Source organism: Camellia sinensis, chromosome 11, assembly GCF_055761805.1.
Source record: "Camellia sinensis isolate YWXY chromosome 11, ASM5576180v1, whole genome shotgun sequence".
Taxonomy (NCBI): domain Eukaryota; kingdom Viridiplantae; phylum Streptophyta; class Magnoliopsida; order Ericales; family Theaceae; genus Camellia; species Camellia sinensis.
This window is the reverse complement of record NC_138971.1, coordinates 177,797,630-177,816,584: the sequence shown is the minus strand read 5'-3', so window position 1 is coordinate 177,816,584 and position 18,955 is coordinate 177,797,630.

Below are 18,955 nucleotides of genomic sequence, written 5' to 3'. Positions count from 1 at the left end.
GAGAGAGAGGGGGGAGAACAGGAAAACTGATAAACAAAAAAAAAAGAGGGAAAGTTAATAGTCTATTTTTTTTTCATTACCGCCCAATATGTCAAAATTTTCTCTACAAAATTAGTGACAAAATAATTTTCTCACTAAAAAGTCTCAAAATATTAAAAATTATTAATGACAAAAATATATTTCTCACCAAATGGTCTTAAAATATTTAAAATCAAGTTTCTTAAAAAAAATATATATAAAATTATTGGTGATGAAAATATATTTCTCACCAAGCGAAGAAGATGTGGCGGTTACCGGCAAGGCTACTAGTGGCGGCGACGATCGGCAAGGCTAATAGAGGCAACGATGGCGATCGGCGTGGTGGAGGAGCAAGGGGTAAGACAAATTAATACCCTATTTTGAGAGAGAGAGAGAGAGAGATAGATAGAGATGATAAACAGAAAAGGGGTAAAAAAAATTAATACCCTTTTTTTTTTTTATTGCCGCTCAATATATCAAACATTTTCCACTAAAATTGGTGACAATATTATTTCCTCACCAAAAGATATCAAAAATATTAAAACGTTTTGGTGACAAAAATATATTCCTCACAAATAATTTTATAATTAGTGACAAATTTTTTTCTCACCAAAAGTCCCAAAATTTTGGCGCCACCAAAAAAAAAAAGCGGGAAATTTTTTGGTGACGAAACTTAATTTTTCCTCACTTAAAATGAAGTATTTATTGACGAAAATAAATTTTGTCACCTACCATTTTCATTTTTTTATTATATGTGACAAAATTTATAAATTCCTCACGAATTATTTTTATTTAGTGACGAATTTTATTTTCTTCACTAGTTTTCGTCACCGTAGGTTACTTTTGTTGTAGTGTCTCCTTTTCCAGATTAACTTTGTTTTGCCTCAGGACCACACTATTGAATTTGCATTGGTGGTCCACAGGGGGTCAGTCGGCCACTGATGATGGTCGATTGGCCAACAATGGTGGACGGCCGGCTACTGGTGGTGGCCGTCGGCCACCACTGACTTGGACTTCCTTGCTGCAACAGAGAGCAAACAGAGCAAAACAGTGTACTTTTTGAAGGTTTTTGTACTGTTACCCTCTTTATCATCAAACAAGTTCAAAGGAGTGACACTCTTGGCTCTCAAACCATCAACCAAGCAACTTTATTGCATGATGGCCAAAGAACCAAGTTTGTACAAGTTTAATGAATGCAAAACAAGACTTAAATGACCATCACCCTATCATGCATGATCAAGGGCAATGGAGACCTAAGAAAATGGCACATTTCATCAATTTTGAGTATGAAATGTTCCATTTTCCTTGTGTTCAAACTAACGTCTGATTTGAACACATGCAATGCAACACAAAGGATGCTTATCTTGCTTCTTTTACTTGCCGATTTTGTTTACACATTTTAATTACCAAATCATTCTTTAATCAATTAGTCCATTGGTGAGTGTCTTCTAAGGTGAAAGAAGTGTCAACCAAGGGACAATTTAAGGCATGAGAGAAGCTTCATGCCGTTGGTAATGAACCCTCAAAGGAGGATTAAACCATTAAGCATGAGCCTCTATCTCAAGCTTAAACAACCCTAAGGTTAAAACAACCCTCAAAGCAAATGAAAAAGTGAAGAAATTGAGGAGATTGCAGAGATTATAAGTGCTGAAATTGGGTGAGAAAAAGCACTAAAACATGCAATCAACTCAAACCAATGAAGGTTAAAGCCTTAAAACACCAAGCTAGTGAAAGGACTTATACTATAGCTATGCAAAACAAGACTCAGAAGGCACCAAACAATCAAAAGAATGGCAAAACAGCTCAAAGTAGAGCTCAAAATATGTTGGACTTGAGCCACAAAAAGCTAAAACATTAGGCTAATAAATGAGGCTACCTAGGCATGCAAACAAGACACAAGGAGGGGAGGCTAACCCCTCTAATTTTGGACTTCAAAATGATTTTTTTTTTCCACTGAAAAACCTCTGAAATTCAATGGTTAACAGGGCCAAAAAAGTTGGTTTGAAAGTGAGGAACAAAGGCACAAAAACTTTACAAACAAAAGAGTAAGAAGGGTGAACCACCCCTTAACTGAAAATGGCCTCAAACTAACACTTTTAAGCCATAAAGGCAAAGCTTTTTACAATTCAAAATCAGCCTCAAAATAATTAAAAAAGATGGCAAAACAAGTGTGCAAAAGAAGTATAAAGGGAAAGTTTTATACCTCTTGAAGGGAAGACACATTTTGGCCAACAATCCAAGCCAAAACCTCCTCCTAAAGCTCAAAACAAGTCCCAAGCTACCTCAGCCCAAAGACTAGCAATTTTTATCAAGGGTGTATATGCAAAAGTGTAGGATTTGTGAGCAAATGTGTATAAAATTACAAGAGAGAGAGAGAAGTCTAGAGAGAGAGAGAGAGAATTTTGTTCCAATTTTTCTAACCCTAAAAAATGAGGGAGGAACCCCCATATATATAGAAAAACAAGCATTGAGCTTAGAAACATCCTACCATACACGTGTAGGGAGATGCAGCTCAGTGTGCTAATAGCTGTCACAATTGTCAACAAATATCTGGAAAAAGACACTGGTGACCACTGGTGGCCAATCGGCCACACCAATGGCTGACAACCATGAGCCATGGTCGACAGCCTATGGTGGTGGCCGACAGGTCACCACAAGTTCCATGCTTGAAAGAGCAAGGTTTTGGTCCAAAACAAAGCACAAAATGGACAAGCTTTAAAGGCTCAAAGACAGGGCGTTACACTGAAGACTTCTAGCACTCAAAGCGAACAAATGCAATCGTAATCATCGAGTGCACAAGCGATGTCGTCTAAATCTTGAGGTCGGTCAAACATGGGGTGTCTACACCTACAATAATCTTTATCTCAACAAGTAGGTATAAGTTTGGTTGTTAATTTCGAAAAGTATTTGGGGATTAAGCTTGATATAATGTCTAAAAAGAAGAAGATTTTTCATCATCTCATTGAAAGAGTAAGGTCCGCATATTTAGATTGGATATCTTTTCTTCTTAATAAAGCAAGTCGACTCACTCTTGTCAAATCAGTGTTAGTTTCTATCTTGATTTATTACCTTTTCATTTATCGTTTTCCCAAATATGTTTGTAAAAAATCTCTTCCATTATCTCAAACTTTATTTGGGCGAGTCATCCAAACCAGAGGTCAATCCATTGGCTAAGTTAGGAAGTAATTTGTCAGCCTTTATCCACTGGAGGCCTTAGATTAAGAGACATCTCTCTCTTCAACCAAGCACTCTTAGCTAAACAAAGTTGGAGAATCTTAACGTGTCCTGATTTTCTTTTCTCATCATTCTTCCGAGCTAAATATTATCAATCTTCTTCTTTCCTTTCTGTTCACATGGCTTCCTCCAACTCTTGGTGCTGGAGAAGTACTATTTTTGGAAGAGAAGCCTTGAAAAAAGGTATTTGTTGGCAAACTGGGAATGGGAATAGGAAGGACATCTCTTTATGGCATGATCCGTAGTTGCTCTTGTGCTGTCCTGTTACCCTTTCCTCTTTGATTGTCTCAGAGAATAATTTGTTGCTTGACAACCTTTGGGTTTCAAATCTCATAAATCAAGATCTTCACCAATGGAATTCAACACTTTTATCAGCCTCACTTCTTCCTTCCATTGTACAATTGCTGCAAACAATCCCTCTTTCCAGTTTTGGATTTCCTGATAAACTTATTTGGAGTCCCTCTTCTTTTGGTGAATTTTCAGTAAGGTCTACCTATCACCTTTTAGCACATTTAAAGTCTACAACCTGTTCTATTCTAGAACAAATTTCTAGAAGTGATGTCATTCAACCTTGTTTTAGGAACACTTCTTCTTTTAGCAAAGTGATTCATCCTGCTTGACCTCGATTTACTTGGAAGTAACTTTGGTCCCTACCTCTACCCTTCAAGATTCAGTCTTTTATATGGCAGCTTTTCCATGATAGGCTTCTTGTGAAACAAAATTTGGTCATTAAAGGCTTCCATGACAATTTAGCCTGCCCCCTCTGTCATTCTGGCTTTGAATCTACCACTCACTTGTTTCTAAGTTGTGAATTTGTCCAACAAGTGTGAATTTGTCCAACTCACTTCTTGTGAATTTGTCCAACAAGTTATGAATTTGTCCAACAATTTAGCCTGCCCCCTCAAACAGTGCCACTTCTGTATCCTATTGGTTGGGTCCTTGATTTTCACATCTTAACCTCTTTATTAATAATGACCTTGAGCTTTTGTTTCAGATTATTGTTATCCTTTGGGCTATTTGGAAGGTTGGGGGACAACATGTACTTAGTGGCAAGAATTTCACACCTTTACAAGTTTTATTCTTAGCCAAAGACATCTTCTCTTCTCTCTTAAAATCTAAAGAATTTCTTAGCTACTCTTCTTTTTATTCTTCTTCTTCTTCTTCTAAGATACCCAATATTCAAAGCTCATCTATCAGTTCTATATCATTGGTAACCCCTAATTCTTCTTCCAATTCCTTCCCTTTTCTATCTTTTTAATCCTTCATGTCACGGCCTAAACCTGCCCCTATAGGTTTAGCGTCATAACCGGCCAGTAATCATTGGATTACCAAAAGCCTCTGAACTGATTTTCATAAAATCAAGGGGCTAGCGGAAGCAAATACATAAATATAATTGTCCAATGAGCTACGTAGACTCATATGAAACAGAATATTTAAAACTTTATATATACATATCCAAAAATCAATCGCACGTTATACCCACACACTTAACTACAACATCTTAAGTACAACCAACAAAACAAACAAAATCTTATATACAGAAACAACCAGAGCTTATAACATGCGACACATCAGGAACCTCCACGTAAGGCATAATGGTTGGCTTAACAAAACGGAAGTCAGACAGAAACCCTTAGGCCTGGTTCTGTACACGCTCACCTACATATACATATATACAAACAGTGAGCTAAAGCCCAATGAATAATAATAAGGTAAAGAGGTTAGTGAACGAATTCTGAACATTTCATTATCATAAAACAGATCATAACATAATCATCCTTATATCTGAACATAATAATGGTACATCCAATAGAACATATCACATCGTCATCCAACTAAAGTAATCCATTAACGAGATCTCATAATCACATATATGTCATGGACCTATATTAACAAGCCGTCCCCTATGACTTGGGACTCTCTATGGATGCCATAAGAGATTTCAAACATAGGACATTTGTTCACGTAAACAAATATCATTTCAGAAATCATAACTTATCAAATCACATTTGGAACACAATGCATATGAACATATCTTTACAATAACGTTACTCACAGTGGGCTTCCGAAAACGGTCAATCAATCTTCGAATGTTGACCTACAAACACAAAAATACATAACACAAACATATCTTATCATTGCATATTCACATGGCCATCACAGCATAGCTTTCTTTACATTGATTATATTATTCCTTATCACATTGGTCGAAACACATACTTGTAATCTCTTAACTTAGTACATTCTTTTCTTAGTGTGTTTCTAATTTATATCCTCATTATTAAGGCTTAGGAATGCCTAGGATGCAATGAGGATGCCAAAATACACTTTGAAACACTTAGTCAAATTTCTGAAAACAGGGACTTTGCTCGAGCGCAACTTTGGTCCCTCGAGCGGTCTGCAAAACTTTGTAAAACTTCTAGGAGCTTGATTTTTATGCTCGAACGCAACTTCCTATGCTCGAGCTAAGGATAAAAAATAAGGGTGGTCGCTCAAGCGCAGGTTCTGTCGCTTGAGCACAGGTTCTGTCGCTCGAGCCAACCCCCAAACTCTGTAAAAGTACTGAAAGTTCGTTATGTTCGCTCGAGCGATTTGTAAAAATTCTGGATTTTCAAAATAGAGTTTAAAGTTCCAAACATGCAATTTAAAGCTTAGGGTCATGCATGGCTTGGTCAAAAACACAAAATTAGTTTAGAAAACATATATACATGACCCCTTAAAAACAATTTGGTTTGAAATCTCATGAATTTACCAAAATTGAACTCAATAGCTCATGTATGCAAGATTTTCAAATCTTTTTCTCCAAACTCATGAATTCATCAAATTTGAGCTCAAAAGCTCCATGCATGTACAAAATCCTTTTCCAAAACATGAATTTAAACTTCAAAACATGATGAATTACACATGCATGTACCAATTAACTTACAATAACACCTTAAATGCTCAAAACCAACTCAACATGACAAAACTTTCCTATATTATGCATGCATGTGAAGCTATTTTCATTTTGTTCATCTTCTTGACAAACTTTACACAAAATACATGCAAATATCATAACATGTAATAACCCGACCCTCATATGTGATTCTGGTATATTTTTAGTCCCTTATTCTATGCATTTAAATCCTTAATGAAAAAATTCATGAGAAATTAAGTTTAAGTACATGGAACTTATGAATTGAGCCTATCTGTTTAGTAAGGAAAGATCTGTCACAATTGGAAAGTTTGATCAGAAATTGAAAGCCTTAGAGGCTTGATAATCCAAAATTGATTATACAATTGGAATCAGCATAATTTTTAAGTAATAATGAGCATTTCTGTGAAATTTCAATTTGGGATGATTAAACGATTACTTTTTGTCCTATTCACCTCACCTCTTATAGATATATGTGTGTGTTCTTTGGCCATTTGATCAAAATGTTCCTAACTCAAGATAGCTCCTCAGAGAGTAGTGAGTGAGAGAAAGGTTAGAGGGTAGTGGGAGAAGATCATCAAGAAGGTTGGGAAATTGAGAAACTTAAGCATAAGGTATGTAGATGTTTATCTTAATTAACTCCTACAACTCTCTTTTTTCTTAAATATTGGGAGATATCCTCATAATCATGACACTCAAGGGTTGGAATTGTGGTTCTAGGTGTGTGTAGGAAGTTAATGTGAGTGTTTTGACTTAACTTGAAATAGCTATGAATAGTTATAATATATTCTTCAATTAAGTTGCTTGAATTCAATTATGTGGCATGGCTCTGGGTATATAAGTTTCTGTGTGTGTAAAGTTAGGAATCTCATGAAATTGCGTGTGTATATGAACTTTGGATTAATGATCTAACTTATATTAGGATTGATATGTGTTGTAGTTCATGTTTATATGATTTTGGAACCAAAGTCTATCAATGTATAAGTTTATTTTGGGCTTTATAAAAACCTATCAAAGTGGGATTGTTGATGGAATTTTGGACTGTAGATTGTAGCAAATCGCCGCACGTGTGGGAACCCACGCCGCACGTGCGGAAAAATGGTGAGTTTTGGGTGTTTGAACACTGCTAGAAAAGCACGTGTGAAGCATCACTAACGCACATGCGGGACCCTTTTCCGCACGTGCGGGGCTCACAGCCGCACATGCGGCCTAAGTTGGAAAACACGAGTTCCTCCGTTTTACATGCTGGATCCTCTAATGTTGTCGAAACCTGTAATTGATGTTGTTTTGATGTTCGTTAATTCAGTCGAAGTAAAACGAGTCAGGGATTGATTTAACAAGAAAAAGGGGAATTAACTTGAATGTTTGTGTATGTGTAGGACACGCTTTAGGAGGAACTAGTGCCCCGCCGCAACACAGTGAGTAATAGTACTATCTATGTACTTTAATTACGTTAACTATTATTGTTATTGACGTTATGTTTAACATGTATGCTACTTGGGAGACAGAGTGAAATCATGAAATTGAGAAACAGTGTGAACTTATGAAAACATAGAAAGAACTTGTGAAATATGAATCTATGAGGCCGAGGGCCAACTTGTGAAATATGAGTCTATGAGGCCGAGGGCCAACTTGTGAAATTATGAATCCAAAAGGCCAAGGGCCAATTTGTGAAGTTATGAACCTCAGTTATGAATCTATGAGACCAAGGGCTAATTTGTGAATATGTGAACCCATCAGGCTAAGGGCCAATCTGTGAAGTTGTGAACCGACAAAGTCGTTCTGCAAATTTGTACAGAATCAGACTAACTACATAATTTCTGCATTACTTACGCTTTTATATGTGTTACAATTTTAATTGATTATTGAGGCATTCTAGTACTATTGTTCACTGAGCCTGGCTCACTCCATATTATGTCTGTTTCTGTTTCTGTAGATAACCAACCTGGAGGTCGGTCCTAGTCCTATCACCATCGCATTTTTGTCAGCCTAAGCATAGCCAGGCACTTGGTCGAAGCCATATATTTTTGTGGTGTTTTGCTAGACTATGGCTTGTACTCTAATTATTGGCTTAGGATAAAATGTACATAATATTTTTGTTATACGCCCAACCTTGGGGCTGGATCTGTATATGCATATGTGTATAACTAGCTCAAATGTGTATCTCCTTAGCTCCATTCGCCTTATGTAGTGTCTGTGATCCTGGCATGGTAATAGGAGCTCAATGGATGTCATACTTTCGTATATATTATCGTGACGTCAATGCTTCCGTTCAGGCCCCTAGGTTATATATCAGGTTGAGTATCTATTTCTGCATAGGCCATGTCCAAACTTTTAGGGGCGGGTTAGGGGTGTGACATAACAACTCCATAATCTCAACTCTAAAATACATTATCTCATGAATTAAGGTTATAAAACTCACCTACAGCCTTAAATTAGTTAGATTCTTACACAATCTTGATCCTACAAGCAATGATCTTCAAGTTCTCTATACATACACACTTTCTCTCTCTACAAGTAAGCTTACTCTCTCTCTAAAACTTGATTTTCAAATTTTCTCTCAAATTGGTGGAGTTGATTTCACAAATGAGCTAAAGGCTCAAACAAAACGCATTTATATAGCTAGGGTGACCTAATACATTAATTAAACCATTTGGCCAACCAAACACAACTTAATTAATTAAACTGAATCAGTTCTGGATTAAACTTACCAAAGTATTCTAAATATTCCAAATAACATATTCATGTTACCAATTCCGATTTCGAATACTGATAAGGCTTTCAATTTTCATATCAAAGCAGAATTCTAAACAGATATTTCTACAAGTAATAGATAGAAAGTCAAATAGTACACAAAATACACAATAAGCACATAGTTCCATTCTATACACTTAGTTAGCATTTTTAATTACGAATTAGGAGTTAATTATGGATCGGGGTTGTTACACTTCACAAAACAATTGTGATTGCAACCCTCTCCCTGTGGACCTTCTTTGTAGTCATGTAGGTAATTCATCTCCTTCAGGCATGGGTATTGGCATGGTTGCCTTCCTTAACAATACCAGGGTGGGCTCATTATTTAAATCTTTGCACATGAATGCTCATGATGCTCCAGTTGCATTGGTTTTGTCTGCTCTCAAGTGGGCTAAGGGCAATAATTACCATCATGTTAATGGCTTTACTTATGCCAAATTTTTGTTTGAACAACTAAAGGGGACTAAGGACATTGAAGCAAGCTTGGCACTATGGATTTTTGATATTTGTTTTTTTGCGCAGCATCTCCACTCTTGTAAAATTTCCTTAGCATGTACAAATTATCTTCATTCTACTAGGAGGTTGGCACGTTTTGCGGCATTTTCTCGTATCCCGGCTTATGGAAATGCGCACTTTCCTTTTAACAATAGTTAGGCAATCGAAAATATTTTGCTTTCTTTTGATTTCCTTGTCGCTTGTAACCTTAATCAGTTAGTTGCTAGTATAATGTATAGACTACTATGTACTATTTTACATTTTAATTGAAGTTGTTTCTACCAAAAAAAAAGTTCTCAACTTTTAATGAAAAATTAAAAATTTGGCACAATATGTTTTAGGGAGAGAGTTTGGCACATGAAATATGAATAATGAGAATGGAGGATTTTTATAAAATAAATTTATGTACACACTTAATACACAAGATATGATTAGTTCAAATGTGTAGATCACATTCCCAAAAATGTAATGTGTCCACCTAAAATGATAGGCCCATTCTTCTTTATCAATCAAAATACATGTATTATTCACACACTCTCAAAAGAGTGGGAATAAAAATCAGACTCGAGGATCCCACTCCAATTTTACATGCCTTCCATTTCTACCAAGTTCATTTTATTAAAACATCAATACTATCGACCAAGAAAGAATATTTATAAAATATTTAGAATTTGTAATGCATGGATGCAAATTATTTAGATGTTATCCACACCACACTAATTTTATATTTATATTATAAATTTAAATTAAAAGCATGTTTCTAAGATTTTATTAAGTTATATTTTTCTGGATGGATAGCATTTATTTATGTTATTTAAAACAGGGTCCACCGAAAACTCATAATGTATGTGGTTCATCATGGTTGGGTAACGGGGCATTCTATTTGAACTCAAAAAATATCTTACTATGCTCAATTTAAATTTATAAATTTTAATTCTTATTATATTCTAATGTGAATTTACTAATCAAGACAATCTATATTAAACCCTAAAATATATATTTTTTTTTCATGGTACACCCCAATCCATTATTCTTATTCAAATCTCTACATCTTCTTCTTTAAGAGATCAAAGTTGGTTTGTCATCTTCTTCTTCTTCTTCTTCTTTCTCACTCTAAAACTCCAATCCACTTTATCAAAACTCACCATTATCATTAACATCATTGTTTGTTATTATTTTGAAACCTTAAATCATAGAAGAAAGTTTGAACAATCAAACAATGGAAGAAAGTGATAATCAAGATCTTTTTGACCTTAACCATTATATAGAAAGGTGTCACAGCATATAGGTCTTAGAAAAAAAAGAGTAACAAGACCAAAAAATAAAACAAATTAAAATATAAAGTTATTGGAAGGCGCCGCAACAAATAGAATCTCCTATTACATATTTGACATAAATAGCAACCTAGGCTGTTTGGTTTTTATATTTAAATTAATGCTTCTGTTGCGACTTGGAGAAGCTATAATGCTATTTATATGATTGTGAAAATTGAAAGATTTAACATTATAATGGGACATGTGAAAAAATACATAAATTAATAATTATATTTTGATTTTTATATGAATGTTTACCTCCTCTTTGATGGGTTACTTCAAAATATTATCTTGATTATCACTTTCCTCCATTGTTTGATTGTTTAAACTTTCTTCTAGGGTTTAGGGTTTCAAAATAATAATAAAAAAAAAAAAAACAATGATATTAATGATAATGGTGAGTTTCGGTAAGGTGGATTGGAGTTTTGGAGTGAGAAAGAAGAAGAAGAAGACAAACTAACTTTGATCTCTTGGGGAAGAATATGTAGAGATTTGAATAGAAATAATAGATTAGAGTGTACCATGAGAAGAAAAAAAAAAATTATTTTAGGGTTTAATATGGATTGTCCGTATTAGTAAATTCACATTAACATATAAGAAGAATTAAAATTTATAAATTTAAATTGGACATACTAAGATATTTTTTGGGTTCAAATAGAATGCCCCTTGGGTAACCCCTCCCCTCAGCCCAAACGAATATACAATGAGATGGACCCAATGGAAATTTTTTCTTGTCTGTATGATATCTGGGCCGAGTTTACTAGTGGTAACCCGGCCAGCTTTTTCTTGGGCCCGTGCAATAATGTACTTCTTAATTTTCAAATTTAAATTCCGATGAAAATCACTCGAAAGACACTCCTCCCACGATCCAAACTTCTACCAGTTTTAATTGAATTTGCACTCAAATTAAAAAAGACTTAAATTTTTAAGATTATTTTGTGAATCTCAGGTTTACCACTTTACCATTAATGAAGTTTTTACAAAAATTTATGCCTTTTTTGTTTTTTCCAATTGATAGGAGAGTAATTATAAATATAAGAAATATTTACATTATTAAATAGGCTACTAGCCTACAATAGTTTTTTTTCTTTAGATTGATCTGACCTACAATAGTTAGAAAGTCAATAAAACCTAATACAACCAATAAACCAAACCTAAGCCAAAAAGGGAGAGAAATAAAATACCACCACAAACCCATAAAGGGAGAGAAAGTTGTTCATGTCGAATGAATTTTCAAATTTGAGAACAGGCTAGAGTTCTTATATATTTATGTTTAGAGAAATGATATGCTTTTACTATTTTTTATTTTATTGTCATTTTGTATCACCTCTTGCATAAATATTCGTGATCGGTTCTTTGGTTTGGAAATAATTATTATACAAGCAATGTTAGAAGTTCCAAAAACATTAGCTATTAAATTTACTTACACTCGTGGTAATGGATTGAGTCTTAATTGATACATTCTTAATCAAATCAATAATTAATATGTAACTGTTGATACTTTAAAAGTAAATGTAGAGATAATATTTTAAGAGTCTCAGGTATTATTCTTTCTTATTATACATTTTAATGAAAGCAAAAAATATCTTATCAACTTATCCAATGATATAAGAAACGATAGAAATAAGTAAATGTCATATAAATTAAAAACAGTGGTCTTATATTCATAAATCAATAAACACACCACCACTGATACCCTGTCCTCCACCACCGGCCAGCCCATGGCAACCCCACTTAGCAGTACAGCTTACTCAATAGTCGTCCCTCCCAAAACTTCATGAAAGTGATGATGGCCCAGATACATGTGATGTGATGTGATGTGAAACGGAAGAAAAACAAGCATATATGACCATCGTACGGAAATTCAGTGTCCTAATAATAAAGCATAGCATATATGATCATATTTCATTTGCAATGAAATTTATGTCCTCCGTCGTGTACAACGTGTAACTAATTAATCACTCTCAGTTTAGGACAGTGAAGGTTCATCACTTAATGCACAACTTTGAATCTCAAAAAATACAAACTCCAAAAGTCCATCCAACAAATTTGTGTATGTCTATCTCGGCGTCCTTGTCATCCATAAAAGCAATTAGATTGATTTGAGAATGTAAACCATATGACTTTATCCTATTTGCATTTAAAAATTAGACAAACTAATTTACAAATTTTACAAATTATTTATTTTTTTAAAAGATAAATAAAATTAAATATTTTGATTATAATTATTATATCAATTTTACTTTTTTATGGGCGATAACAACAGGGATTGGATTGACCCAAACAGTCGCAGCTAATCCAAATTTGGGTACAGCGAAAATTGATTTACATGTAATGTTGGTAAAGTAAAATTTGAATAAAAAGATCCAAAATAAATTTGACAAACATGTAATATGGCCGTTTGCCTTTAGCTTGCTGTCAACATTTGCTTTGGGTGTTAATGCTTCACAAAGAACAAACTTGCTACTAGGGGTGAGCAGCGGATATACCGATCCGCCAAAACCGACCGAACCGAACCGATCCGTCGCATTTTGGACGGATGCGTGATGATGAGCGGACGGTTGCGGATTGATTTTCTCCAATCCGCCAATTTGGCGGACGGATGGCGGATTTGAGATTTTTTGGCCGCAACCGAACCGCCAAACCGCCAAATCGCAAGCACCTGTATTAATTTATAAGACTTTGTATTTTCAATTTTTTTAAATATTATGTTTGTGTTTTCAATTGAAAAAGAGTTTAAATATTCTGTTGAAAAAAAGTTTTCAACTTGAATATATTTTTGAATTGAAAAAAATAAACATATTATTCATCTACATTTTTTAGTTTTTAAATCTAACTCTAAAAATAATAAATAAAAAATATGATATATGCTGGTTGGTTTTTGTTTTCAAAAACATATGTAGATGTAACAATATAGAGACATTCAATCTCTACTACAGCTCTGTTTATGGTTTTGGTGGTTTGAATTGTTATTATATTTTAAGAATCACAGATTGTAATACTTTATAGGGATGAATCATGCTGTAATTGTAATATGTGGATGAAGCATACAGTGATCGTGATATTCTAAAGTTTCAAACTTTCTTTCTTTGGATAAGGCATACAGTGATTGTAATACTTTTTTAAGTCATTGACTGTAATACTTTTTTTTTTCTTTTTTTTTTAAGGAAGTGCACAAGTTGAATTATGTTGAAAATTTATAAAATTTTAAACCGCCAAACCGATTCGCATCCATCCGCCAATCCGCTCAATCCACATCTGCTGGATTGGCGGACGGATGCGGATTGATTTTCTTCAATCCACCAATCTGGCGGACGGATGGCGGATCGGAGGTTTCGTGGCCGCAACCGACCCGCGCCCACCCCCACTTGCTACCTTTACTCTCAGTGGCAAGTTTAAGGATCAATTCCGGAGGAATGATTAAACGGTAAATATTTGAGAGTGAAATTTAGGGTATGTTTGGTTTGTGTTTGAGAGATGTGTTTTAGAGATAAAAAGTACGAAAAGTTGTTTGGTTTGATTTTTTTCAAAAGATGTTTTGGAAAATTATTTTGAGAGAGAGTTTTGGAAAAAGTGATTGATTTGATGTGTGTGAGAGAGAGATTTGTTTGAAAAACTTGTTTGGTTTACAAGTTTTGAGAAATTTTTTTGGAAAAATTTGTTTGGTTTGATTATTTTTAAAAACTTATTTGTTGAGAAAATTTCTCAAAAATTTTTCAGAAATACAAACCAAACGAACCCTTAAGATTTTAAGTTTAAATCATCTTAAAAGAAATACTAAAATTTTGTCAAATTATAAACTTCGTGACTGTAAGACTGTTCGATTAGTTAGGAACCAAACATAGTTAGATAAAGAAAAATATTATATATCATTTTTTTTTACACTGAAAAAATAACGTAAAAAAAATAAAATTATATACAACAGCTCTGAAATAAATAAATAAGGATGAACGGCGTGTCTCAAATAGTGGTCGCGTTGACTTGAGGCATGCTTCGATTAAGCACAAGTGTTGCTTGATATGGGATGGGATGGGATGGGATGGATTTAGGCTGAAAACTTGGGCTGACTTTTGTGCTGGCCAGCTCCCTAGGTCAGTCAGTCTGTGTTGTTCACATCTTCCTTCTTCTTTTTATTATTATTTTTTTCAACTTCTCTTGCTTGTTTAATAATAATAATATCAAACGACAGTCTTGTTTATGTTGTTGCTATAAAACACGGGTAATTATTTAATAATTTTAAAATATAGATAGATGATAATTTATAATATTATGATTTGTGAGAAAAGTGAGTAAGTGAGGTATTATATTGGGTAATTAAAGAATATAAAGAGACATATTAAATAATAACAAGTTAAGGAGTACGGATACGTGATATTCCGAAAACATTTTATAATTTCTTATAAAACACTATCTTTAACCCTTTTTTTTTGAACCCCCCATCTTTACCGGTTTGGAAGGGGATTTTTTTGGACTAAAATAATTAAAATGTCAAAATACTCAATTACATCACTTTTTTTTATTTTTTTTGCACATTTTTTTTTTTTTTTGTAAAATAAACTAAAAAATCAGTTAAACTAACCAATTTCCAAACAAGTCAGTTTTGAATTTTTCAAATCATTATAACAGGAGATCAAATCTTGTCTAGTCAAAATGTTTGAAATGATACTTTTATTTTCATGTATTTTTGTTACTTTATTATCAACTTTGATTTAACATTTTGGTCAAATATATGCATGCGGCATTCTCTTATTATAATCATCATGGCTTTGGAGTAATTATTTGGTGGTTTTGGAATATTATTTTATATTATTTGTTAAACACTTATTAAATTGTTCTTTGAAATAAAATTAATAAATAATAAAAAAAAAGAAATCTCATTGTTTTAACCAATCAATGTGAAGCTGGACACCACATGAATTTACCTTAAGAACAAAAAAATAATTTCTCATAGCTCGAGATCTACCATGTCATAGTGTTTACGGTTCAAAAAAATAAGCATTATTTCATGTTTTTATGAATAATTGCCATGGAGTACCACAAAAATTCCATATGGACGTGGCAAATTTTTTTTTTTTTTGATCGGCAAAAAAAGAATTTTATTAATGGAATAAACAAGTACCAAGTCCAGAGCGAATTACATCAATAAAGAAAAAGGGAGGTGCAAAAGCATCACAATGAGCTAAATCATCCCAATAAGGTTGGCATCATCTAACTCAACCTATCAATAAAGAAAAAGGGACGTGGCAATTTATTAAAAAGAAAGAAGAAAATAAAGGAAGAAAATTTCATGAAATTTCGTTCAATAGTTGAAAAACAGTACCGTAGGAAGTAAAATTCATGCTTTCCCACTACGTAGTGGAGCACGTAACATGAGGGACGAGCAGGATACGTGGCAGGACGGCCGGGCAAAGCTGCCGGCTTGGCAACCAAGTTGTATGGCAAATCAGACGGCCAAATTTGAGTAGTGGGTCGACCAAGTCATGTAAGAGCCGTGCAAAATAATGAATAATTAAGGAAAGCTAGGACCCAAAAAAAACCTAAAGAAGTCGGAGGAGGAAGAGTGGAGTGCAGCATATGAAGCTTTTAACTAAACTTCTATTAAAGAAAAAGGAAAAAAGGATAGAGAGCTTACAATAATGATGTTACGTATATATCAATTAATATACCAATTGATATTGTCATTTCAAAAAAAATAGAGATCTTACAAACTTTCCCAACCTGGAAAGCCAGTTTTCGTTGCTTCAGACAACATAAACCATTGAAATGCAAATTTTATTATAATGGAACATTACAGAAGAAAAGGGATTGCACATAACAAGCTTGACTATAGAATAAACATTAAGCTATCCACAAAACAAATGGTAGAAAACATGCAAACGCAGCAAAAACAAAAGGGCAAATTACACTTGGCACACATGCACTTTACATTTGCCTCATGATCTTTAAAAAGTGATAGTGAATATCGTATAAGTTTCAATCCATCCCATCTGTTAACTCATGTTAAATAAGATGCTTATTTTTCTATTTGCCTTATTTAACATGTGTTAACAAATGGCTTAGATTGGAATTTAACAGAAAATGTGAGGTATTTTATTTTATTTTTTTGATCAGCAAATCAAGAAAATGTGAGATATTAACTGTCACTTTTTTAAACGCGACGTCAGGTGGCAAAGTAAAACTGGTGTAAAGTATAAGGTGCTAAGTGTAATTTTCCCTTTACTGTATTGTCCTAAAAGTGGCCATGTAAATTTCACGTGTTACATTTCCGTTTACTAGAATTAACATAAGTGAACAGATGGATTAAATTGAAACTTGACCAAAAGTATGAGGTGTTAATCGTCACTTTTTAAAAGTTAAAAGATAAAGTTAGATTGGATGTAAAGTAAAAAAAAAAAAAAAAAAGTTGGCCAAGACGCCAAGTGACAAAAAAAAAAAAGCGAAAACCCATTACCCAACCAAATTACAAGCTGCAGCAGCAGTAACACTCCTTTGAAAGCCAATATTAACAACTCCATGATACTGGGGATGTTTATGTGGACTTTTTTGAGCCAATTTATAACTTTTAACAGTTAAAAAGTTATTTTGAATTGTTTGGTTAAACTTATTTCAAACAGTTTTTGATTTTAACAACTTATTTTAACTTAAAAAAACTAATTCTGAGAAGCTGCTCACCCCTTACTTCTGATTATTAGCTTCTATTGTAGACATATTAATTTACGGTTATACTCTTAGATTTTTTTTATTTTTTTAAAAATAGAGAAAGACCTAAATGAACTATAGATTATTAGTGAATAATAAAAAATAAAAATTAATTGAAAAAACGACTTCACAGTTTATTTAACAAATACTACTAAACAACTTAAATTTATAATCAAACAACTATACTAAACAAATTAACAACTTTTGATTAAAGTCATAATCTATAATATATTTTAACAGCTACACCCAAGGTTTTAAAAAGCAGCCGCAACCGTTACGTAACGGTTATGGAGGTTACTGTCACCTGTTACGGCTGTTTTTGCAGTGTGATTGAGATTCACAGGTATGTTGGCCGTAGCGGCTACCGTAGCGGTCGTAACGGCCTGTTACGCACTGTTACGTAATAGTTCCGAACTGCTTCTTTCGAAAAAACACAAAAAAAGTTGAAAAATTGGGGGAAGAGGGATAGAGAGAAGAGAAAAGAGAGAAGATAAGGGGAGAAGATAGAGGAGCAAGAGATAGAGAGGGAGAAGATGGAAGATGAAGAATATGTCATTGATTTGTTAAACCTGTAAGATCTACGCTATTCTATTCAGCTGCTATCACTCAACTTTTTTTTTTTTTGTGTGTGTCTATCTATATATTGTTTGAAACTAATAATAATAAGTGTGATCATTTTCTATTTGGTATGAACCTATTATATATATATATATATATATAGGCTCTTATTTATTCTCTTACTGTTGTCATTGTTTATCTTATGTATAATAGTTAGTGATTGATTTTTTATATAATATAAAGCCACTAATATTAATTATTAAAATAAAATGTAAAAAACTCAGTTTATAATGATTTAAAAATATAAAATATATTGAATCATACTTAAAAATTTATAAAAATTGATCAATATTTATTTTAAACCCAATAAATATGATCATGGAAAAATAATATGTATATCGGTAAGTTTTTTTCAAATTGTGTGAAAAATAAAAAAAATTACGGTTCTGCTTACCGCAACCATTACGCTACGACCTTTACACCCCGTAACCGCAACCGCGCCACCGCCACCAAACGGAGCCACTATAACTTCATCACCTAAACACCTCTGGTTTGCATATCAACAACTAAACATTTCTGTTTTGCAGCCATGATATTGAGTTTTCAACAAGAAGTAACAAACTAGTTGCATCAGAACCTTCCCAGAGCATTGGGGAACTCAGTAAATCCACCCAAAGTTAGACCAGAGAAGAGCTGCATCATGATATTGAGTTTTCAACTAACAGAAACAAACAAACCCTTGCAAACAACCTAACAACACATCAATTACATCCAAAAGCACAAATTGTGGTTACTACACCACTTGAATTGAATCCACCCACCATTAACCTAAATTCAAATTCATGTACCTTCCAAAACTGTACAACACCTTGCAAATCCACCGGCAACACCAGCTCACCCCTTTCATATCAAAAAAACCACCATAACATGAAAAAATATCTTGAAGAATCAGCAGCCCAACACAAAGCGG